General features: G+C 36.2%; 1 long non-coding RNA gene across 1 annotated transcript; it reads left to right on the top strand.

Annotated features, from left to right (window-relative positions):
- Positions 1-10,155: 10,155 nt before the first annotated feature.
- On the top strand, positions 10,156-17,979 carry LOC139075499 (uncharacterized). The gene is made up of 2 exons (XR_011525876.1): positions 10,156-10,234; positions 14,859-17,979. It is a non-coding gene; the product is annotated as an uncharacterized lncRNA (long non-coding RNA).
- The last annotated feature ends 7,733 nt before the right edge of the window (positions 17,980-25,712 follow it).

Raw genomic sequence — 25,712 nt, 5'->3', positions numbered from 1 at the left:
AAAAAAGTAAGACAAAAGAAATCAAACATATTACTAAAGATAGCCATCAAACCACAAGGGAAGAGAGCAAGAGAGAAAGAAAGGAACAGAGAAGAAACAATAAAACACTCAGAAAAAAATGGACAAAATGGCAATAAATGCATATTTATCAATAGCTACATTAAACGTCAATGCACTAAATGTTTCAATCAAATGCCATATGGTGGCGAATTGGATAAAAAAACAAGACCCATGTATATGTTGCATCCACGAAACACATTGCAGACCTAAAGACACCCACAAACTGAAAGTGAAAGGATGGAAAAAGATATTCCATGCAAATGGCAAAGAAAAGAAAGCAGGGGTAGCAATACTCACATCAGAAAAAATAGACTTTAAAACAAAAACTGTAACAAGACACAAAGACGGGCACTACACAATGATAAAGGGAACAATCCAACAAGAAAATAAAACGCTTGTAAATATCTATGTACCCAACATAGGAATACCTAAATATATAAAGCAATTATTAAAGGACATAAAAGGAGAAATAAACAGTAATACAATAATAGCAGGGAAATTTAACACTCCACTTACACCAATGAATAGATCATCCAAACAGAAGATCAATAAGGAAGCAATGGCCTTAAAGGACACATTAGACCAGATGGACTTAGTAGATATATGTAGAACATTCCATCCAAAAACCACAGAATACACATTCTTTTCAAATGCGCATGGAACATTCTCCAGGATTGATCACGTATTAGGCCAGAAAAGAAGGCTCAATAAATTTAAGAGGATCGAAATAATACCATGTATGTTTTCTCACCACAAAGGTATGAAACTAGAAATCAAGTACAGGAAGAAAACCAGAAAAGCCACAAAAATGTGGAGATTAAACAAAATGCTACCGATCAACGATTGAGTCAATGAAGAAATCAAAGAAGAAATCAAAACATTCCTGGAGACAAATGAAAATGAAAACATGACATGCCAAAATCTATGGGATACAGCAAATGTGGTTCTAAGAGGGAAGTTTATAGCAATTCTGGCCTACCTCAACAAAGAAGAAAAATCCCAAATAGACAATCTAAAAGCACATCTAAATGTACTGGAAAAAGAACAACAAACAAATCCCAAAATCAGCAGATGGAAGGAAATAATAAAAATCACAGCAGAAATAAATGAAATAGAGACTAGAAAAAATTAACAAAGCCAAGAGCTGGTTCTTTGAAAAGATAAACAAAATTGACAAACACTTAGCTAGACTCACCAAGAAAAAAGAGAGAAGGCTCAAATAAATAAAATCAGAAATGAAAGAGGAGAGATTACAACAGACACCTCAGAAATACAAAAGGTAAGAAGAGAATACTATGAAAAGCTGTATGCCAAGAAATTGGATAATCTAGAAAAAATGGATAAATTCTTCGAAACATACAACCTTCCAAAACTGGACCAAGAGGAAGTAGAAAATTTGAATAGACTGATCACCAGTAAGGAGTTCAAAACAGCAATCAAAAACCTCCCAAAAAATAAAAGTCCAGGACCAGATGGCTTCACTGGTGAATTCTACCAAACATTCAGAGAAGACTTAATACCTATCCTTCTCAAACTCTTCCAAAAAATTGAAGAGGAGGAGAGGCTTCCTAACTCATTCTGCAAAGCCAACATTATCCTGATACCAAAACCAGAAAAGGACAACATAAAAAAAGAAAATTACAGGCCAATATCACTGATGAACATCAGTGCAAAAATCCTCAACAAAATACTAGCAAATCGAATACAACAATACATTGAATAGATCATAAATCATGATCAAGTGGGATTCATTCCAGGGATGCAGGGATGTTTCAACGTCTGCTAATCTATCAATGTGATACACCACATTAACAGAATGAAGAATAAAAATCACATGATCATCTGAATACATGCAGAGAAAGCATTTGACAAGACACAACATCCATTTATGATAAAAACTCTGAATAAAATGGGTTTAGAAGGATAATACCTCAACATCATAAAGACCATGTATGACAAAGCCACAGAAAATATCATTCTCAATGAATAGAAACTTAAAGCTATCCCTCTAAGAACAGGAACCAGACAAGGATGCCCACTGTCACCACTCTTATTTAACATAATATTGGAAGTCCTAGCCAGAGCAATCAGGCAAGAAAAGAAATAAAAGGGATCCATATTGGAAAAGGAGAAGTGAAACTGTCACTCTTTGCAGATGATATGATTTTATATCCAGAAAACCCTAAAGATTCCACTAAAAACCTATAGACACAATAAAGGAGTACAGTCAAGTCGCAGGATACAAAATCAATGTACAAAAATCGGCTGCGTTTTTATACATTAACAACGAAGTAGCAGAAAGAGAAATTAAGAATACAATCCCATTTACAATTGCAACAAAAAGAATAAAATACCTAGGAATAATCTTAATCAAAGAGGTGAAAGATCTGTAAACTGATATCTATAAAACATTGTTGAAATAAATCGAAGAAGAAACAAAGAAATGGAAAGATATTCGATGCTCTTGATTGGAAGAATTGACACCATTAAAATGTCCATACTTCCTAAAGCAATCTATAGAGTCACCACAATCCCTATCAAAGTTCCAACAACATTTTCCACAGAAATAGAACAAAGAAGCCTAAAATTTATATGGAACAACAAAAGGCCCCAAATAGCCAAAGGATTCCTGAGGAAAAAAGAACAAACCTGGAGGTATCATACTCCCTGATTTCAAAATATACTACAAAGCCATAGTAACCAAAACAGCATGGTACTGGCACAAAAACAGACACACATCAATGGAACAGAATTGAGAGCCCAGAAGTAAACCCACACATTTATGGACAGCTTATATTTGACAAGGCTGCCAAGAGCATACGATGGAGAAAGGAGAGTCTCTTCAATAAATGGTGTTGGGAAAACTGGACAGCAACATGCAAACGAATGAAAGGAGATCATTCCCTTACACCTTGCACAAAAATAAACTCAAAATGGATTAAACATTTGAATGTCAGACCTGAAACCATGAAGCTTCTAGAAGAAAACATAGGCAGTAAGCTCTTTGACATCGGTCTTAGCAGCATATTTTCAAGTCCCATGTCTGACCGGGCAAGACAAACAAAAGAAAAAATGAACAAATGGGACTACATCAAACTAAAAATCTTCTGCACAGCAATGGAAACCATCAACAAAACAAAAAGACAGCCTAACAATTGGGAGAAGATATTTGCAAACCATATATCAGATAAGGGGTTAATATCCAAAATACACAAAGAGCTAATACAGCTCAACAAGAAGAAAACCCAACAATCCAATAAGCAAATGGGTAAAAGATCTGAACAGAGATTTCTCCAATGATCATATACGGATGGCCAACAGGCATATGAAAAGATGCTCAACATCATTAGCTATCAGGGAAATGCAAATCAAAACTACACTGAGGTATCACCTCACTCCAGTCAGAATGGCTATAATTAACAAGATAGGAAACAACAAAGGTTGGAGAGGATGTGGAGAGAAGGGAACCCTCATGCACAGCTAGTGGCAGTGCAAACTGGTGCAGCCACTATGGAAAGCAGTATGGAGTATACTCAGAAAATTAAGGATAGATCTACCATATGATCCAGCCATCCCACTGCTGGGTATTTATCCAAAGAACTTGAAAACACAAAGGCATAAAGATACTTGCACCCCTATGTTCATTGCAGCATTATACACAATAGGCAAGACTTGGAAGCAACCTGGGTGCCCATCAAGGGACGAATGGATAAAGAAGAGTGGTATATATACACAATGGAATACTACTCAGCCATGAGAAATGATGAAATCCAGCCATTTGTGAAAACATGGATGGACCTTGAGGGTATTTTGCTGAGTGAAATAAGTCAGAGGGAGGAAGAAAAATACCATATGATCTCACTCATAAGTGGAAGGTAAAAGCAACAACAAACAAACACATAGCATTGGAGATTGGATTGGTCTTTATCATAGGGGAAGCTGGGAGGTGGGATGGCAAAAGGGGTGATTAGGTTCACATGTGAGGGGATGGACTATAATAGTTTTCGGGTGGTGAACATGATGTAATATACACAGAATTTGAAATATGTTATGATTAACACCCGAAAATAAATAAATAAATAAAAAATAAAAATTTTTGACTTCAAAAAAAAGGAAGTTATGGTAGAATTTTGAGAGTTAGTAACTCTCAGTTAAATCAGTTTAACTCTCTGTGAGTCACAAATATAACACAAATTGCTACAATTTTGTAAACACATTATCATTTCACTTATAAAAAATGTCTTTTTTATAACTCTCTGTCCTTCATCTGTTTATCTATCTATCTATCACCTATCTATCCACCTGTCTATATATCATCTCTTCATCCTATTGGTTCAGTTTTTTTGAAGAAGCCTGACTTCTAAAGGTTTTGGAACTGAGAGTGGTTCTAGTTGAACAGAATTTTAAGGATGTGTTTTCGGAATTACATCTGAGTTTACTGGAATTGTCTCTCTAATCTTGTTAGATTAAAGGAAACTGATGACTCTATTTTCAGTAGTAAACTGAGCACAAATAGTTCTTGGTGAGAATAGGTTTTAGAATTACACAAAATATCTGGATTGGATATTCCTAATCAAACACTTATAAGAAGCAAGAAGCTAAGTAAGTCGGTTTATGATGCTTTCTTTCTTTTTTCTCCTCTTTCTATGTGAATCCTCTAGTTCCCACCAAGCGCACTGTATTCCATTAAGTTATCCTCCTGGCCCCTAAGGGAATTTAGTTTGAGATCCCCAGTTTACATAATTTGCAGTGGGACTTTTGCCTGGGCACTCCACTTTCATGCATGAATCACAGTTTTTTAATCCACAAAATGGGTATAATGTGAGGATTAAATGAAAGGAAGAGTGCGAGCAATTTGGAAGCTAAGTGCTGGGCCAGTGCAAGGTTGTAATGGCTTCTAATTGATGGTGAGTTTAGGTCACTCAAACTCCATCTCACAAGTTTACTGAGTCAATTACTTACAGTATTGGAACAAACAGGGCAGGTACTACATTCAGGAACCTAAGGGTCTACCTAGCAGGGTAAGGTTTGCCCATGCAGATAAACAGGACAATACAGTAAAAATGATGGACATTCAGGTAGTGTTTGCCTCTGAGAAGATGATGAAGGCAGAAAAGCTGGAAACTGCAAGAGAACATGGCAATGTTCATGAACTTAATTTGTGGTTAATCTTTTATTTTTATTGACAGTGATTTTCATTACGCAAAATATTTTTAGTATTTTGACAGAAAACTGACAGCAAACAATGTAACAATTGCAAGCTCCATCTGTTAAAGGTCTATTTTGTGCTAGACATGTGTTCCCTAAAACATTCAACTATTCAACTTCATTCCAAGCATATTTATTGAAGACCAGCCATATGTCTGAAGCTGGGTACAGTTATGACCAAAGCAGGCATGGTCCCTGCCTTCGTAAGTTTCGGTTGGGTGATACTCAGTAAATAGTTATGAATATGAAACTATATTTTATTATCCATGTAGTAAGTATAAAAAAGGGTAAGTTAATAGTGCTATTGGGGTATACAACACATGGGTCTATCATAGTCTTGCAGGGTGAAAGAAAACTTTCCTGAGGAAGAGGCATTTAAAATTAAACCTTACAGGTGTATAGGAGTTAACCAGGGACTAGAGATGTGGAGAGCTGTGTAGAAAGAGAGATAAGACTTATACACATCATTTAGTTTAGTCCTTGTGAGAATTATTTTCCTTTAACAGATCAGAAACCTGAAGTTAAGAGATACTGAGTTAAACCACAACCAGCAAGGTTAAGATTAGACTCCAGATCAGACATCAAAGTCCCAAAGTCCAAAGCCCTTTCTTATTTCTCCTTAGTTTGTCAATCTTTTATTCTCTAGCATTTATAGAATTTCTTCTTTTTTCGAGTTTTTTAGTATTTAAATTCAAACGAAACAAAAATACTTCAACGTTTCTCTCATCTCCTACCCCCGATTCTGGTAACTACCAACCACCAATCTGTTCTCTGTATCTATGAGACCAGTATTTGTCTTTCTCTGTCTGACTTACTTCACTTAGTAAGTAAGTGAAGGTCCATCCATGTTGTCGCAAATGGAAAGTTTTCATTCGTTTTTATGGCTGAATAATATTTCATTGTATATATATACACACCACGATTTTTTTAGCCATTCATCCATTGATAGGTATCTAGGTTCTTTACATTTCTTGGTTGTTGTAAATAACACTGCAATAGACATGAAGGTGCATATTCATTTTCAAGTTAGTATTTTCATTTTCTTTGGATAAATATCCAGAAGTGGAATGGCTAGACCAAAGGATACTTTCGAACATTTTTGGAAAACTAAGAAATTTAGTGATGTTGGTTGGTTCTTTCGTATGTTGCTGGAAAAGGTTGTGGAAGAGGATGAGCTCTGGGATTGAATTTTTCACCTCAGAAGTTGCATTAATGACCTAAGAGCTACTAGGTGTGCACTGAGGGAGAGCCTTATCTCTTGTCAAAAATGAAATTTCTAAAAGTCCAATTGCTATTGGCTGAATTTTAGTGCAAGTTGACTCCAAGGCTCTTAGGGTGTCTATTGTTAATGTAAGGGCATTGATTAGAAAGAATGGGTTCCTTTAATGCAGGATGTGAATGTGTGTGGAGACACTGATGAAGCAGGGTACCTTTAACTCCTAATTTCTCATGAGTCTTCTTTGCAAGTGGAACTGTTCTCTCCAACCTCAGTGGAAGTGGCATCTCTACCCAGTGGTAGCAGCTTCCTAATCCACAACGTTATCAACATTTACACCTCTGTCTCAGGGTGTTAACTCTGCATTTCTTGAGTAAGTGGCAATGGACTCCCCTGATACAGTTGCCACCTATGATTAGACTCAAATCCTATCAGTCCTCTAAAGGTGAGGTACAATTGGATGACCCATGAGGAGGTGCACTATACTCCTAAAGTACTACTTGAGTTTTCTAAATTATATAAGCAGAAAATATGGGGATATGCATGGAGATGGATATTAAATTGTTGGGTAGAGTTGGAAAAGGCCAAAATTTTTGATATGGGCACACTAAGCAGATATTCTGCATTCTCCCTCATATAGCAGAGAAAGTTAGAAAGGGTTCTAACAGTTTTTTGGGTTGGTTGGCTGAAACATGAGTCAAAGGATGGCAAATCATGAGTGATATAGAAATACTGGATTTCCCATGGTTGAATGTAGAGGGATGAATTCAAAAACTTGGGGAGACTGTAGTGTTAGAGTAGATTTGTCATTAAAGACCTATTCAACCACACTGAGAATGCCCCAAAGACACATGTTCACCAATACTTTGATGAAATAATTTGGAATTGGAACCCTGGCAACCTTGAAAAACTCCATGATTCCTCTTCTCTTTAGAACAGACCTTGTAATTTGAACTGAGCAACTCAATTTGAAAATCTAAATATAATTGGATCTCAGAGTCTCAGGTGCCAACTGGGTTCACTTAATCACTAAAGGCAAGGTGTTGTGGTTATCATAAGGGACTTCAGAGTCAAAGCAGCAATCAAAATAGTCTGACTCACACAGACCTATGGCATTGACTAGTTAATCATGGTGTTTGTAAAAATAAAACAAACATAAAACCTACTAAATTCTTACTTGATCATTATAAGCAGAAGAGTTCTAGCACAAATTTACAAAAGTCTGCCGTTGAATTATAAAAAATAGACAGTGTCGGCCTCTCAGTCAATTCATAGGCATGAGCTAGTTTGCAGCTGCAGAACCCCTTGAATGAAGAGGTGACCAGATCCCGTGGATGAAAGACACCAGTACACTACTGAAAATATACATTGTTTACTTTCCTTTCAGCCTTCACCAAAGGGACCTACTGCCTTTTACTAGGGTAACTGAGTATTGATGGAAAGGAAACAATCAGACAATTCTAGAATGCTACACTGGCTCTAAACTTACTTGGTTCCAAGGAGACCAAAATATCACTGTGCCCATCCAGTCAGAATAGGGACTTTTGAGAGTCAGATAATTAACGGAATTTTAGCTCAGTTTCATCTCACAGTAGGCCCAGTGCCATGTCCCTGCCCAGGATCTGAACCGGCGAAACCCTGGGCCCCCGAAGTGGAGTGCGTGAACTTAACCGCTCAGCCACGGGGCCATCCCAAAGCTGATCATTTTGAAAAGGATACAGAATGAGAGAAGGCACCGCAACAATTCCAGACAGCTGTGCAAGCTGCTCTGCCACTTGGGCCATATATTGTGGTGGACTCAATCTTTTAGATGTTTCATAGGCAGATAGAAATTTTCTTTGGGGCCTTTGGCAGTCCCAATATGGAAAGCAGAGGACAGGGTTTTAAGATGTTAGAGCATGGTCTTGTTATCACCTGCAGATGTCTAATCTACTTTTGAGAAACATCACTTGGCCTGCTACGGGGCCTACCAGAGACTGAATATTTGACCATGGGCCACCAAGTTACCATGTGACTGGAGCTGTTCATCATGAACTGGGTGTCATGTGACCCAGTAAGTCATAATGTTGGGAGTGCACTGAAGTACTCCATCTTGAAATTAAAGTGATATACACATGATATGGCAAGAGCACACCCTGAAGATACAAATAACTTTAGATCAAGACATGGCCCAGAGCCCACGGTCCTTATTTCTGCTGCACTGACTTTTCTCTCCCAATCCAAACTTGTGGCCTCATGGAGAACTTTCTTCAATTAGTCTACAAAACATGGAAAGATGAACTCCTGATCTATGATGGTTCTGCATGATGTGCAGGTACCAAATGTAGAGAACTTCAGTCATACAGCCCTTCCCTGGGACATCTCTAGATGACCATGGAGAAGGTATATTCTCCCAGTGGGCAGAATGTTAAGCATTGCACCTGGTTGTTCACTTTGTTTGGAAAGAGAAGTGGCCAGAAGCTCAATTGTGTATATATTATTCATGGGCTGTGGCCATGCTTTGACTTTAGTATCAGGAATTTGAAAAGAACATGATTGGAAACTTGGTGACAATGAAATTTTGGAAAAGCTAGGTGGATAGACCTCTCTCAGTGGGAAAATAACATGAAAATATTTGTGTCCCAAGTGAATGTTCACCAAAGATTGGCTTCAGCAGAGGAGAATTTAAATCATCGAGTGGATAGGATGACATATTCTGTGGATACTAATCAGCCTCTGTCCCTAGCCACCCCAGTCATAACCAAATGGGATCATAAACAAGATGGCTATGGTTTCAGGGATGGAATTTGTGCATGTCTTAGTAAGACTGGCTTTTGCTCAGCAACACTGAATGCCCAGTCTGCCAGCAGCTGACAGCGACACTTATTCTGCCATATGATACCATTCCATAGGTTATTCAGCCAGATAGTTACTTGGTGGCATGTTGATTACAATGGGACCCTTCTATTTTGGAAGTTCTTACTGGAATAGACAGTTAACCTTAGTGCATTTTAACTTCCCCGCATGCAGTGTTACTGGCCAAACTACCATCTAGGGCTTAAAAAAATGCCATATCCACTGTCACGGTATTCCACTCAACATTGATTCAGATTAAGGACCCATATTACAGCAAAATACATGTGGCAATGACCTCGTGTTCATGGAATTCACTCTCTTACCATGTTACCCATTATTCTGAAGCAGATGGCTTGATAGAAGTGTGGAAGGAATTTTTGAAGACTTGGTTACTAAACCAGGTAGGTGGCAATATATTGCACCGTCATGGCAAGTTTCCCCAAGAAGCTATATATGCTATGAATCAGAGTCACATATTTAGTACTGTTTCTTTGATAGCCAGATATAGTGGGTTTTTTTTTCTGTTTTGTAATGAAAGTGCCTAACTTAAGCTTTGCTTGCTGAGGCATTCATTTCAAAGAGGCATGCACTTCAAAGATAACTGTCTCAAATAAACACATTGCCAGCCACATGACCAGATAAAGAGCCAGGCCACCTCCCCCACTGAGGTTACTTCGTTTTAGAAATCTTGGTTGACTTTAATAAGTGACCATTTAAGTCACTTTTTTCCCCCTCATGCTTTAAATTCCTGCTGTTATGTTTTAAATTCATCAATAAAGAGTGAGCTCATGAAACTCTAGTCCCCTACCTTTGACCCCTAATAAAAACAGAATCCCAGTCCTGTGCACTCTCTCTTTCTCTCTACCTGTGACCTTGCTGTGTGGCCCCAGGTGTGCTATGTCATTTCCAGGTCTTGTAAGTAATAAACTGTTATTTTTTGAAATTTTCCTCATGATTATTGCTGAAGGGCATCTTGCAATCATAATGAGAACCACAAAGGCCATTCCAACCACAAAATTGCTTGTTGATAGGCTAATACTAGCACAAAACATCAGGAATCAAGGATGGAAATGAGAGGAGCACAACTTCCTATTTCTCTGAGTGCCCCTTAGCAACAGTTTTGATTCCTCTTCCCATGACTTTATGCTCTGCTGACATAGAGGTCTTAGTTCCGGAGGAAGGAATGCTTCCACCAGGAAAGAAAACAGGGATTCTACTAAACTTGAAGTTAAGACTGCCACTTGCCTACATTGGGTTCCTCGTGCCTCTGAATCAACAGACAAGGAAGAGATTTATTGTGCTGCCTGGGGCGACTGATTCTCCACTCAAACAACCTATAGCTGAACAGTAGGTAAAGCACCAAAACCAGAATTATTCAGCAATATTGTAAAATGGGAAAAAAAATCTCAGTATAAAACTGTGCTCAATCTCAAATACAGCATGGGCAAGTGAGAATTTATAGCCAAATAGCTTGGTAGGGTCACCATTTAGAAAATTACTAATAGGAAACATGAAAGATAAGGGGATATGTGGGTACATCAATCTAACATAACTCTTGCTGAAGACAGGCCAGGTAGTTCAGGCATTTCCTGCTGTATTATGGGGGATTAGAAAGCCAACTAGATATCAAGGGCAATCATACAAGTACAATGAGTGACTCTTGCCAAACTGACTTAACATAGTTCTTGCTAAGGATTTACAAGAAATGCGCAAAATTGGCCTAGGAGGGGATTCAGGAGCCTGACTAAAGTTTTGTCAAGCAAAGAATCAGTGTCAGTCCCCTCATTTGTTTAAGAAAATAAGGGGGCCGGCCGAAGGCACAGTGGTTAAGTTTGCACGTTCCACCTCTTGGCAGCCAGGGCTTCGTTGGTTCGGATCCTGGGTGTGGACATGGCACTGGTTGGCAAAAGCCATGCTGTGGTAGGCATCCCACGTATAAAGTAGAGGAAGATTGACATGGATGTTAGCTCAGGGCCAGTCTTCCTCAGCAAAAAGAGGAGGATTGGCAGTAGTTATCTCAGGGCTAATCTTCCTCAAAAAAAAAAAAGAAGAAGAGACTCTTCTTTCCTTTGAATAATATAAGTCCATTTCTCCTTCAGTCATCCTTTGTTCATTAAGGACCAATTGATTCACCTGTTGAGACCAGGTAGCCGAGTGTTATGTACTGCATAGTGCTAGACATCAGGCATTTAATGATAAGGAGTTTCTATGAAAGAAAAAAGAAAAAAAATAATGTTACAAACTCAGCTTTATTTCAGGGAGCAACCAGTCAAGAAGATTTCTAGTTCTTGGGCTCAAAATGTCTTTAGATGATGACACAAGGAGAACAGTGGAAATTCAATGAATTTCCTGATTTGCAGTTTGAATGTCTGTGGCAATGGCATCAAGGATTCTGGTGAACTTTCTGAGTGGCCCACAAAACAGCTGAGAAGGAGGTTACTAATACATCATCTGTTTTGGTTGTTTCCTTGTCATTCATATCAAGTTATCCAGCTTCAACCTGCAGGACTCGTTGTAGATCAGGAAAAGGGATGATTTAGTTTCAGTGATTCAACTTCAGAAGGGATAAAATTGAAAATGTTTTAGCCAGATACTGGAGGATCTTGATGAATTCAGAATTTTTTAAAGACCAGCAAAGCATGTAGTGAGGAGCCCCCAAGGTACACCGTAATTTTCTGTTGAAACATAATTTTTTCTCTCAAGTCTCCACCGTTGCTGTCAAAGAGAATCAAGTGAGAGTAATTTGTTTGCAAAATAAGTCTAGTGTCATTAAACTTGACCTGATTGTTTACACAAGTGCAGCAAGATTAGTGACATACCCCATAAAGTTTTTGAGTTTTCTTTGCTGGAACTTTACATAAAGAATCTCAGACTGGACTTTTAAGAGCGTCTCAGGGCTAGGAAGTCAAGCCAAGATCTTGCAATTTTGTGTGCAATACTATGGATTTGGGAGAATTCTTTTGTTCTCAAGGCCCCCAAAATATTCTGAGGTTCCTGGGCCTGCCAAGAAGTTACCTTTCTTAGTGTCTAGTAAAGTCTTAGTATCTAGTAAGACAGTTATAGACCAAGTTTTCTAAGAGAGTCTTTAAAGTCAACCTTAGTTCCTTAAAGCTGTCTGGTCATAATTGATTAGATGTGTATCATTCTCTAATATGGCATTCTAATTAGAGCCTTGGTTGTATAACTAATGTTTCTTGTTGTGTTCTGTTACAGGGATAATACATTTTTACTTAACTTATGCAAATAACAATGTTTCCATAAAGTAAGAAGATTCAATATGAATTTTCAAATTCTGGAGGAATTATGCAGGGTGACAAAGTAGTCATTTCATCTTAGATCATAAAGGTATACTTTAAAAATTGCTGTGTTATTTAAGATGTAGTTTAAGATAAAAAGGTTTCCTTAATTCTGAAAAACTAATAAAAAACAGCAGTGTTTCAAAGAGAAAGTCATAAAAATTATAATCATCCTCATCAGTTTATTCAGTCCCATGGATTTAATTCTTGTTTTGCTTGCTTTGGGGTTAGCAGTTTTACGAAACCATGAGGTTCTTCACTACTTCTGGAAACTCTTACTTAGTCCAGAGGCAAGTTCTCTGAGTTCCTCAAGTGATGGCATTATGGATCTCTCATCTCCTTGCTAATTTTAAGCACTTTCAGACAGACAATAATCAAAGTCTAAAAATTAGTATCTGTGAATGACAAATGACTAAAACTGCCATGGTTAAAGTGTGATGAGAGTTCATTTTATAAGGGAGATTACTTATTTTGTGGCTTATAACATTTTAATATAATAGTGGGACAATGAGGATATTGACAAATTTCTATGAACTTCATATAATTTATATAATACCTATATTAGTGACATATATCCACACACATATATAGTGACATATATATCCTACAAAGGTTTATCATCACTTTTTATTTAACAATTCTCCTATATAACTTAACATGCTAAATAAAGCTAATTATTTTAAAATTTATTTTTTACAAGGTGAAAGACAAATTCTTTCAGCTCTTCCAGGGATTCTCCAGGAAATCTAAATGTTAATTTGGGTTCAAAAAAACTTCATACAAAATTTGATTTGGGGAAGTTTCCAAAAATGTAAAAATGATCATTATGAAGCAATACTTAGTTATTCATTTAACCAAAGTGGAAATTAGAACATTTCAAAGGCAAATATAGAAAATTACATAAATCCATGTATGACATAATGACCTTTTGGTCAACAACAAATCACATACATGATGATGGCCCCATAAAATTCTAATGGAGCTGAAAAATTGCTATCATCTAGTGATGATGTAGCCGTCATAGCACAATGCATTACTTATGCGTTTCTGGTGGTGCTGGTGTAAACAAACCTACTACACTGCCAGTCACATAAAAGCATAGCACACACAATTATGTACAGCACATAATAATTAATAATGATAATAAACTACTATGTTACTGGTTTATGTATTTACTATACTATACTTTTTATTGTTATTACAGAGTTACTCTTTCTACTTATTAAAGAAAATTTTACTGTAAATAGTATACTATGTTACTCCAGGAGCAGCCTCATATATCTCATGTTTAAAACATCTCTTGATTGCATCATTTTTTCTTATGCTTGATTTAACCTCATGTTGTTTTGTTCATCATAGACCCTAAGCATACAAAATTCACTGCTAACGTTGCCAATAAGAGGCCAAATTGAGTGACTGACTTGGAAATAAAATTAAGAGTGATTAAGAAGGGCTGGCCTGGTGGCATGTTGTTTAAGTTTGCACATTCCACTTTGGCAGCCCAGGGTTTGCCAGTTTGGATCCCAAGTGTGGACCTGAACACCACTTATCAGGCCATGCTGTGGTGGGCATTCCACATATAAAATAGAGGAAGATGGGCACAGATGTTAGCTCAGGGCCAGTCTTCCTCAAAAAAATTGATTAAGGACTATGAAGGTGGAAAATAAGTGATTGTTATTGCTCTTCAATCAGGAATGTCCCATTCCACCAAAGCTACAATCTTAAAGAACAAGAACAAAGTGATAGAGGCTGTTTAAGTATCTGCTTCATTGAAGGCAACAAGACTAACAAAAATTTGAGAAGGGCTTGTATCAGACATAGAAAAACTTCTAGTGACCTGGATTGAAGACTAGACACAGAAATGTATCCTTTTCTGCACCATGACCATGACCCTAAAGCAAAAAATGTGTTTGCAATGCTGAAAGGGAAGGCTAGATGCGACTACTATCATGAATTTACTGCTAGCTCTGAGTGATTTAACTGACTCAAGAATCATCATACATTGAATAATGTGAAAGTGAGTGGTGAGTCTGTGAGTGCTGATGTGAAGGCAGCTGAAAAATTTTTGGAAACTCTAGATATACTTATTGTGGGGGGAAATTACTTGCAATAGCAAATATTCAATATGGATGAAACCTCCCTATTCTGGAAATAGATGTCTGAAATGACTTTCATTTATAAGAAGGTCAAGTTTCAAGGCTTTTAAGGAATGATAACAATCTTGCTTGTGGGCAATGTTGCAGGTTTTGTGACCTGGCACAGTGAGAATCCCAGGGACTTCAAGCATGTCAATAAGCACACACTGCCAGTGTACTACAGGAGCAATAAGACATCATGGATTATTCAGCTCCTCTTCCAAGATGCCCTCCTGAATAGCCATGCCGGCAAAATGGAGAAGTACTGTTTGGATAATAATGTACCCTTCAAGATTGTGCTTATTATTGACAATGCTCATGGATATCCTTGTTTTATTGGTGATCTTCATCCCAATATCAAAGCAGTGTTTCTCTCTCCAAACACCATCTCTTTGATCCACCTGATGGATCAAGGAGTTATATCAGTTTTTAATCCTACTACCTAAGGAGGACCTTCGCCCACACTATTGCTGCAACTGAGGAAGACACTGATGCAATTCAGAAAGAACTACAACATCTATGACTGCATCAAGAACCTTTCTTGGGTTTGGGGTAACGAATGTATGGATTGACTGAGAGTATGAATGGCATGTGGAAGAAGATGCTCAAGAGGTTTTTCCATGACTTCATATGATTTTCTGAGAACGAGGAGGTTGTAAAAATCAACAAGGCTGTGGTTGAAATGTCAAACAACTTTAACCAGCATGTGGATGAGGATAACTTTGAGGACCTCTTAAAGGTAGCTCCTGAGGAATTAACTATTAAAGAGTTGTTGGAACTGGAGCAGAAACACGTAGCTATAGAAGAGGCAAGCAAAAAGGAAACTGCAGGAGAAGAAAAATAAGAACCCCCCAAAAATTCACAGTAAATGGTTTAGCAGAAGCTTTTGCAGACCTCAACAAGCCCTTAGAAAGTTTGAAAACATGGACCACAATGCCGGAAAATCTTCATTAATAGAGAGGAATGTTTATGGTGCATTATATGCTTAAAAGCAAATCTATGATAAAAAAAAAAAAGAGAAACAAACCAAAAAAAAAAAAAAAAACAAAGCTGCCATGGGCCTATCTCTAAAAAAATTGACACCTCCTAAATAAGAGCCTCAGGCAAGTCATTCAGAAGGTATTCCAGAAGAAGGCATTGTTATCACAGGAGAGGACAGCTTCATGCATGTTATTGCCCCTGAAGACCTTTCAGCCGTACAAGATGTGGAGGTGGAAGACAGTGACATTGATGATCCTTAACCTGTGTGGGCCTAGGCTAATGTGTGTGTTTGTATCTTAGTTTTTAACAAAAAATTTGAAAAGTAAAAAAGAATTAAAAATAGAAGAAGCTTATAGGATAAGGGTATAAAGAAATAAAATATTTTTGTACAGCTGTAAAATGTGATTGTGTTTTAAGCTGTTATTACAAAAGAGTCAAAAAGTTAAAAAATTACAAAGAAGTGCCAGCAAGCTAAGGTTAATTTATTATTAAAAAAAGAATATTTTTTTTTATAAATTTAGTGCAGCCTAAGTGTTCAGTGTTTATAAAATCTACAGCAATGTAGAGTAATGTCCTAGGCCTTCACATTCACTCACCTCCCAGTCACTGAGTCACCCAGAGCAACTTCCAATCCTGCAAGCTCCATTCATATTAAGTGCCCTATAAAGGTGTACCATTATTCTTTTATATCACATCTTTACTGTATCTTATCTATATTTTGATATGTCTAGATACAAAAATACTTGCCATTGTGTTACAATTGCCTACTCTAGTTAGTATACTAACATGCTGTACAGGTTTGTAGCCTAGGAGTGATAGACTATACCATATAGCCTAGGTGTGTAGTATGCTATACTATCTAGGTTTGTGTAAGTACACTCTGTGATGTTCACATACAAAAAAATCACCTGATTCATTTCTGAAAACATATCACCATCATTGGGCGACACATGACCACAGTTTTAAAAACTACCTGTTTTGATACTGAACCTGAAGTGAGTTCGCCCACCCATTGCACAGCAAGCCAGTCTCTGACACCAGGTGTAGTGGAAGAAAGTAGGAATTTTATTTTTGCACAGCACTGAGCAAGGAGAGAGGGCAGCTAATGCTGAAATCCTAAACTCCCAGAAAAGCTAAAAGGCAGGGTTTTTATTTGGGGTTTTACGTAGGGGAGTGGGAGCATATGGCCTTGTTGGTCGCAGCTTTCCCACCAGCCTGTCTTTGGCCTTGAGACACTTGTTGAGAGGAGGGAGCCCATAAACTTGCTGGTCAGCAGCTTTCCCACTAGCCTGTAAATCTTTGCAGGGAGGAGTTGATCCAGGTGCTTGTCCTTGACAGTGTTTGTCTCCATGGAGGATAGTGGATTCTGGAGCCAGGAAGCCAGAGAGTAAGCAGGGAATGAGTATTTTGGTTTTAACCCCATATATGCTGGGTTCAATGTGGGGAAACTGATATCAGGGTTGGTATCAGTTTTAATATTGAGAAGAGTTAGTTTTCTAAAGTAATCAAAGAACTGATAAAGACAGCATGAAGAAGAGGAAAGTATTTTGAGACACAAAACCTTGGTATTCTAGGCAGAACTATTAAAAGGTAAAGGAAATCTTTTACAATTTCATATTAATAGCAAATTAATAATCTAAGAAAACTTTGTTGCTTTAGTAGAGAGAGGAATTAATTCTGGCTTTGCACTCATACTATTCATTTTAAGGCTAATTTTTAAAAATTGTAAATAAATTTATCCAGTATTTTCCAGCTTTGACCACACATGATAACATTCCTTTTCCAAAATTTCTTTCCCATAAAACTACAATACTTTTCCTTTCAACATCTGTTCAACATTTGTCTTACTCTTTCTTTTTCCTTCTTGAGTAAGTAGTCATTCCACAGTAGGAGAAAATTACATTTTTACTTTACAAAACCACATCTTTCATATCTTTATTTATCAAAAATGTGTCTTACTTTCCTTGTATACATAGGTTTATTTTTTCTTTACCCTTGTTAGTCATAATCATTTTACTTATATATATTGATTAGAGTTTTAACAATTAATCACCTTTCTTGTACAGAGAAAACTAGGAATTAAGCAATTGTTAGCTGTTGGCCACATACTATCATTCTGTAGCAAATTTGTAACTAAATCATTTCATAATTTTCTAAAGGTATGTGATTTTTAACAATTAATGTTTCAATATTTTAAATTATTTGGAGATGATCTAGATATTCAATAAATATCCTTTATTTATCTTAATTTAGTATGGCTTTAATGTTTTGAGTTTCAAAAAAAAATTTGTGAGATTATTATTTTTTTTAAGATTTTATTTTTTTCCTTTTTTTCCCCAAAGCCCCCCAGTACATAGTTGTATGTTCTTAGTTGTGGGTCCTTCTAGTTGTGGTATGTGGGAGCAGTGCCATGTCCATGCCCAGGATTCGAACCCACAAAACACTGGGCCGCCTGCAGCGGAGCTTGTGAACTTAACCAATCAGCCATGGGGCCAGCCCCTGTGAGATTATTTTTAAGGAGGCATATTATAAAACATAATCATTGTTGAAAAGAATATTTATAAAATTTTATCCCACCAGTATCGATTCAATTAATTTGTTTTTAATAAATATTTTTGAATTGATCGTGATAATTTCAAATCTAGCAATCATCCAAAGTTGTTTTTCTTGTTGAAAATTAGGCAAGTATCAAAATAATACAGAAGCAAAGGAAACAAAAAGTTAAACAATTGATTCTTCTGTATTTATTTCTTTTAAATTAATTGCTAAACTTAACATGCATTAAGGAACTTATTTTTAATATACAACTTTTCCCTTGATTGGATTTATAGTTTTAAGCATCTAGTAGAGATAACATTAGTGTTTGAGTACTAAATCCAAGTAGAAAAATATTGTGTTATTATATTTAATGCTGACAACTCTGAAGATGTGCCTGTTTTTATTTTACCAACAATTGTAAAAACTAGTTTTATTTACCAAAGACATCCTCAGTAAAGGGGAATTTATCGTCTAGAGGTCGGAAAGACCACATATTAATAACATGTATTCATGCGGTATACATAAAGGCCCATACATACTTAGAGACAGATGCAAATAACAATTTTAAAGCTTTCATTCTAAAATTTTAGCTCTGATTCAATAAAATATAGTAATACAGTCTCACTGGTTTAGCTGCACTTTATATTTTCATCTGAATTATGTCTTTGGCAAATGAGGCAAATTAAGGATGCCTGTTTAGCAATGTTTGTGGAGGAGACTTTTAATATTTTCTTTTGAACTGACATGTAATCTGATGGAGGCTGTGGGGCAGAGGTGATGTGAAGGAGAGCTTTTAGAGAAGCTTTTTGAGAAAATCTAAGGCTTCCCAAAGAGGCTTTTGAAATTCTGAGTGATCCTTAGTAAAATCATGTCAACAAGTAAGGAAGTAGACAGAGTGGGCAGAGCATAAACTCAGCAAGGATTCAAGAAGGTTTTCAGTCTGCTGAGTAGCTACAATGTTCTTAACTAATGGTAACTTTATACTTATGAACAGAGAAACCTGGGGCTCTAACACAGCTTTGCTTCTTTAGAACTGTCACCCAATTTATAACAAACAGAGAAACCTAGCACTCTAACCCAGCCTCTCTTTGTCTGGGATTCTAACTTACCTTCTAGAGAATACTCAAAATCCTATGAATGAAAATCTGGCCCTACTAGCCTCAACGCACATTTGTCTAGAGCAATGCTTTGGAAGTGGGACTCACCAATAGATCCCCAATCCATCATTCAGGAGTGGACTTCAAGCCACAAACTTAGGGTCCTGGTGAGGAGGCTGGGGCTCCAACATTGACTCTGATCTACCTTATTTTCAGAAAATAACTGATCAAGAAAAACCAAAGTTTAAAAGATGTAAAAAAATCCCACTTTATTCAGTACTATTGTAGTATGGAAAAAGATACCTCAGTATTTGTTTCTCTTATTCCAAAATTCATGGGTCCATGAACCAAGGGACAGAAATGAGAGTGACAATATTTTTGCTTCCTTTTCCCTTGACTTAAAGCTCTGCTAACAAAGAGGTCTTATTTCCAGAGGAAGGAGTGCCTCCACCGGGAGACAAAACAATGATTCCCCTGAATAGAAATTCATTGTGCCACCTGACCTCATTGGGCTGCTTATGCACTTGAGTCAACATCCAAGGAAGAGATTTTGGGTACTGGGTAAGCTAATCGATTCTGAATACTATCAGAGAAAATCCATAGCTGGACAATAGAGTGGTAAAAACTGATATAGTCAGGACTATTGTAATAGGTGAAAGAGTCCTCAGTATTCAACAGGGTCAATTCTGAATTGGGCAAGTGAGAATTTGTAGCCAAGGAACCTTAGGGGTGTCAGTGAATGGAAAATTACTATGAGAAAACATGAAGTGTTGTGGATTTTGGCTGAATGGAGCTAAGAGGATTCATGCTGAAAATAGGGCAGGCTTACCAGACATCACCTGGTGAATTGTGAAGGATGAGAAACCTGATTAGATATTGAGTGTGATTAGGCATGAAGGATGAGGGACTCTTACTAAACTGACTTAATAGGGTTCTTGCTGAGGAGTTTAGAAGTAATTGCACAGATGGTCTTATGAGAAGGTTCAGGAGACTGACTAAAGTTTGGTTAAGCAAAGAATTTTTGTTAGTCCCCCTACTATTCCAAGGAGTACGACGTTATTCTTCTTTCCTTAGAACATATAAGTCCATTTCTTGTTTGCTCACCTTTTGTTCATTAAGTACCTGCTGAATCATATGTTGAGACCACGTAGTAGAGGGTATGCTTTATCATGCTAGCCATCAGGCATTTACTGAGGTGGAATATCTATGAAAACAAGATAAAAATAGATCAAGGTAAAAACCTAGTTTTTGATTCCAGAGAGCAGCCACTCAAAAAGATTTTTTTTTCTTTTGAGGAAGATTAGCCTTGAGCTAACGTCTGTGCTCATCTTCCTCTTCTTTTATATGTGATGCCTGCCACAGCATGGCGTGATAAGCGGTGCGTAGGTCCGCACCAGGGATTCGAAACTATGCAAACTTAACTGCTGTGCCACTGCGCTGGCCCCCACAGAGATTTCTTGATGTTGGGCTCTAAGTGTCTTCACATGGTGGAGTGAGGACTGTAGTCACAATCCAATGAATTTCCTGTTTTGAAATTTGAATGTTCTGATAGCTTCAGGTTTTATGGTGAACTTACTGAGTGGTGAACATACTTCTTTACAAAGCAACAGGCATAAAATGATCTGTTTGGTAATTTTCTTGAGTTTTATGTCAAGTCATGCAGCTTCAATTTGCAGGGATTTGGGAAACGGGACCTTTTAATTCTCAATGATTCCAAGTCAGAAGAGAGAAAAAAATGGAAATTTTAATTTGGAGATATGTAGGCAGATATTGGAGCACAACTGGAAAACTAAAGCTTTGGCATGGACTTGCAAATGTTCAAGACAGAACCCAAAATGGTACATTATGGTTTTGCATTGAACCATAATTTTTCTCTCTATAGTCACCACTATTCAATTAGAGATAATCAAAGTAAGATCAATTTTCTTGCAACATAAGTCTAGTTTTATTAAAGTTGTCATGATTATTTACATAACTGCAACAAGAATAGTGATTAACCACATAGGTAACTTGAGTTTGTTTTGCTGGAACTTTTCATAAGTGCTCTGATTTTAGTTTTCAAAGCTTTTGAGGCTAGGAACCCAAGAGAAGGACTTACCACCAGATTTTGCTGGAATGCACGTGGAATTGAGGTAAAAAAGAGTCCATTTAGAATTTGATTTGCGAAGTTATAAAAACTGTCAAAAGGTTTGGATATTTGACTAAATAGGATCACAAGTCACTGTGAAACTAAATTTAGTTATCCATTTAGCCAATGAAAAGATTTCAAAGGCAAATAGAGAAACCTACATAGTTGTAAAAAAATCTAGCTCCTTTAATATTGAGAATTTTTAAACTAATCAATGACCTAATGAAGGTGACATGAAGCACAGAAAATTATTTTTACACACAAAATCATCATTTCTCAGGCAGAATAGTTAATAGGAAAGGAAAACTTTACAATTTCTTATTCAGAGCAGACCAATAGTGTAAGAAAACTTTACTTTTGTAGCAGAGATGGAGAACCAAATTCTAGTTTTGCATCAGTGTTTTATAAATTCTAAGGCTAATATTTTAAAAATATTATAAATAAATCCATCCTCATTTTAATAAACTTTGAACTCACAAGATTCCTTTTTGATGACTACTGCCCACAATTCTTATATAATTGTTTTCCTTATTTTCACTCAGTTTTTGTCTTTCTCATTCTGAAATACCAGTCATTTTATGTTAGGAGAAAATTACTCCTTTTCCTTTAAAAAAAAACACATCCTTAATATCTATCCTTATCAAAAATATGCCTTACTTTCTCTGCATTAGAGGTTGTCTTCTTTACCCTTATTATTCCTGGCAGTCTTCTTTAGATATATGATAAGATTTTTTACCAGTAGTCTCCTATCTTTTACAACAATAACTAGGAAGTAAGCAATTTTTAACTGCCTGACAGCGACTATCATTCTGTAGTAATTTATGAGTACACTATTTTATAATTTTCTAGAGGCCTAAGACTTTTTCATAGTACAATTTGTCATATTTAAAAACAGACTAAAGTATATTTAGCTTCTCTATGCCAAATATAAACAAGAAGCAAAAATTAGATAAACTTATGTTAAGCAATTAATGTTTCAATATTTTACTTTATTTTAAAATGAACTTTGTATTCAATAATTATTCATTCTTTATCTTAACTTAGTATAGGTTTAAGATTGCAAGTTACCAAAAGGTTTTACTAAACTATTTTTCTGAGACATATTATAATATAGTTATAATAAACTTTATAAAACAATAAATATTATTAAATGTAATTATTAAAAAGTCTGTTTATACATGGTATAAATGGACTTGATTTGAACATAAGACAAGAAATTATAAAACTTCTAGAAGAAAATATAGTGGGTAAGATCCGTGACATCAGTCTTGGCAATAAAATTTTTAATGACACCAAAGCAAAGGGAACAAAAACAAAAATAACAATGGCTCTACATCAAAATAAAAGCTTCTGCACAACAAATGAAACCATAAACACAACGAAAAGACAGCCTAACAAATGTGAGAAAATATTTGGAAATCATACATTAGGTAAGGGATTGATATCTAAAATTTATGAAGAACTCATAACACAGTAGCAAAAAAAGTCAGACAATCTGATTATAACAGTGAGAAGAACTCAACAGATTAGAGCTCAGTAGAAGAACTCAGTAGAATTGAAGAAGTCATACAAATAACCAAAAGGAATAGAAAAAGGCGTTCAACATCACAAATCATCAGGGAAATCAAATCAAAACAACAATATCACTTCATACATGTTAGAATAGCTCTCATCAAAAAGACAAGAGAGAATACGTTTTGGTGAGAATGAGAGAAAAGGGAACCATGTATATATGATGGAATATTATTTAGCCAGAAGAAGAAGGAAACCCTGCCATTAGCAATAACAGGAATGAAACTTGAGGGCATTTTTCTAAGTGAAATATGTCAGAAAGAGAAACACAAATACTGTATTATCTCACTTATGTGTGACATTTAAAAAAACAAACATAGAAACAAGGGAAAGGTTGGTGTTCCTAGAGGCAGTGGGTAGGAGGTGGGGTAAATGGGTAAAGTTGATCAAAAGTGCAAACTTCCAGTTATAAAATAATTAATTCTGGGGATATAATGCACAGCATAGTGACTATAGTTAAAAATACTGTATTTTATAGTGAAAGTTGCAACAAGAGTAAATCAGAAAAGTTCTCATCATAAGATAAACTTTGTAATTGTGCGAGATGATGAATGTTAACTGAATTTATTGTGCTAATCATTTCAAAATATGTACATATATCACACAATTTGTACACCTTAAACCAGTACAATCTTACATGTCAGTTATGCCTTAAAACTGTCATAAAACATGCTAGTGGAAAACCATAAAAATATATATATATTATAAAACAAAATTATTGAAATTTCATTTATAAATTTTATCCCACTAACACATTTAACTCACTTATGCTTATCAATTATGTTTATACTGATTATGAAAATTTCACAAGCTAAATAAATCTATCCATCATTCTAAGTTATATTTCTTTTTGAAAATTAGGTAAGTGTTAAAAATCTTGGAAGCAAAGAATCCAAAATTTAAATATGTTTCTTCCTTTTTAAAAATTTTTCAACCATATTTGGTATGCATCTAGCAATAATTTTTATTGTAAATTTTGCTATTAGATTTTGTAATCTTAAAAATCTAGTAGAAATAACATAAGTTTGTGTGACTACTAAATCTGGGTTAAAAAATTGTATGTCTGCATTATGTTTAATGCTGACAACTCTAAACATGTTCTTGTTTTTATTTTACCAAGAATTTTTAAAACTAGCTTTATTTAACAAAGATCATCCCAGATATTGTAACCTTAAAAACATTAGATTAGTTTCCATATTTATGAGATTTTTAGGAATACTTAATTTATAGAAGCACTCATTTATCTCTGAGAAAGCTTGAATATAACTTCTTAAGGGAGTTTATAAATTAATCTTTTAATATTATATAGAGGAAGAAAAAGTCACATACAAATTACATGCATGCATGCACACATATATACGTACAGTATGTGCATACACACAAAAACATTCAGACCAATGCAAACAGACATCTTAGAGCTATAATTCTAAAAGTTTTGTTTTGAGCCAGCAAAACATAGTAATACCATGTCACTGGTTTATCTCCACTTTATATTTTAACCTGAATTAAGAGCAAATGGGAGAAGTTAAAATTGTGTGTTTACCAATATTTGTGGAGGAGACATATAGATTTATTTTGTCCTGATATGTAATCTGATGGAGTCTGTGGAGTATATTTTAGGCTAGTGACTGAGGAGATATCTATCAACTGTTGAAGGTCTCTAAAATCTGAGAGGAAAAATATGTAGTTCGGTTTCTTAAGAGGCTTCTTTCTTTTTTATGCCTGAGATGGTGCATTTTAGGGTCCCATAGTCCCTTGAGTCCTTGATGGAGGGGAGAGGACCTAAAGTTTGAGTGACTGTAGAGAGTTGAGGGACTGAAGGGGACAGGGAAGTGTCTGGCAGAGTGGACAGAGGCATGGAGGAGGTAGGGGTTTGAGTGGAAGTGGAACATATCAAAGGATTTGAGGGAAGATCCAAAGCAGTAAAAGGAGGAAGAAAGAATAAAGACAATGGGAAGAGAGAGGTTTAAGGAGTCTCTTTGGGAAGACCTTAAATTTCCCAAAGAGGCCATAGAAATTCCAAATTATCATTAGGAAAATCATGCCAACAAGAAAGAAAGCAGACATATTTGGCAGAACACATTTCAGCAGGAGTTTGAGAAGGGAGTTTTTCATCCACTGAGAAGCTCCTGTGTTCATAAACAACTTTTATACTTTTAGTTTCTTTGCAACCTTGGGAACTTCTGGGTGAAATATGAAACTGCTCCCATACAAAGAGGTCAAGGAGAGACTGAAGAAAGAGGCAGAGCACTCCAGATTGTTCAGTGGTAAGTTTAATAAGCAAGGGAATACATGAGGCTTGTCTTGGATGGCTGCAAGATGAGAAGGTCTCTATAGCTGCCTGCCAGAATCTTAAAAGTTTTTATAGAGGCCTTAACTTGGTTCAGCCATGTATTATATGCCATCCAGATGGTCTCAACAACACTGTATGCTCTCAAGGTTGTGTCCTTAGAAGAACTCCCATTGTGGTAATGGTAGATAAAGTATACATTCCAAGTATAGGAGAGGAGGTAAGTAACCTATGATTGCCCAGGATCAGCTCATGGGTCAACCAACAGTCTTGTCCTCTTGATTCCCTCCTCCAACACTTATTAACGTAGAAACTGTGACTCTTAACCAAGATTCTGCTTCACTGGCACTCTAACT

The sequence above is a fragment of the Equus przewalskii genome, chromosome 1, assembly GCF_037783145.1.
Source record: "Equus przewalskii isolate Varuska chromosome 1, EquPr2, whole genome shotgun sequence".
In the NCBI taxonomy this organism is placed as follows: Eukaryota; Metazoa; Chordata; class Mammalia; order Perissodactyla; family Equidae; genus Equus; species Equus przewalskii.
Note: the sequence above shows the minus strand (reverse complement) of the source record. Positions and strands in the feature narration are given on the sequence as shown.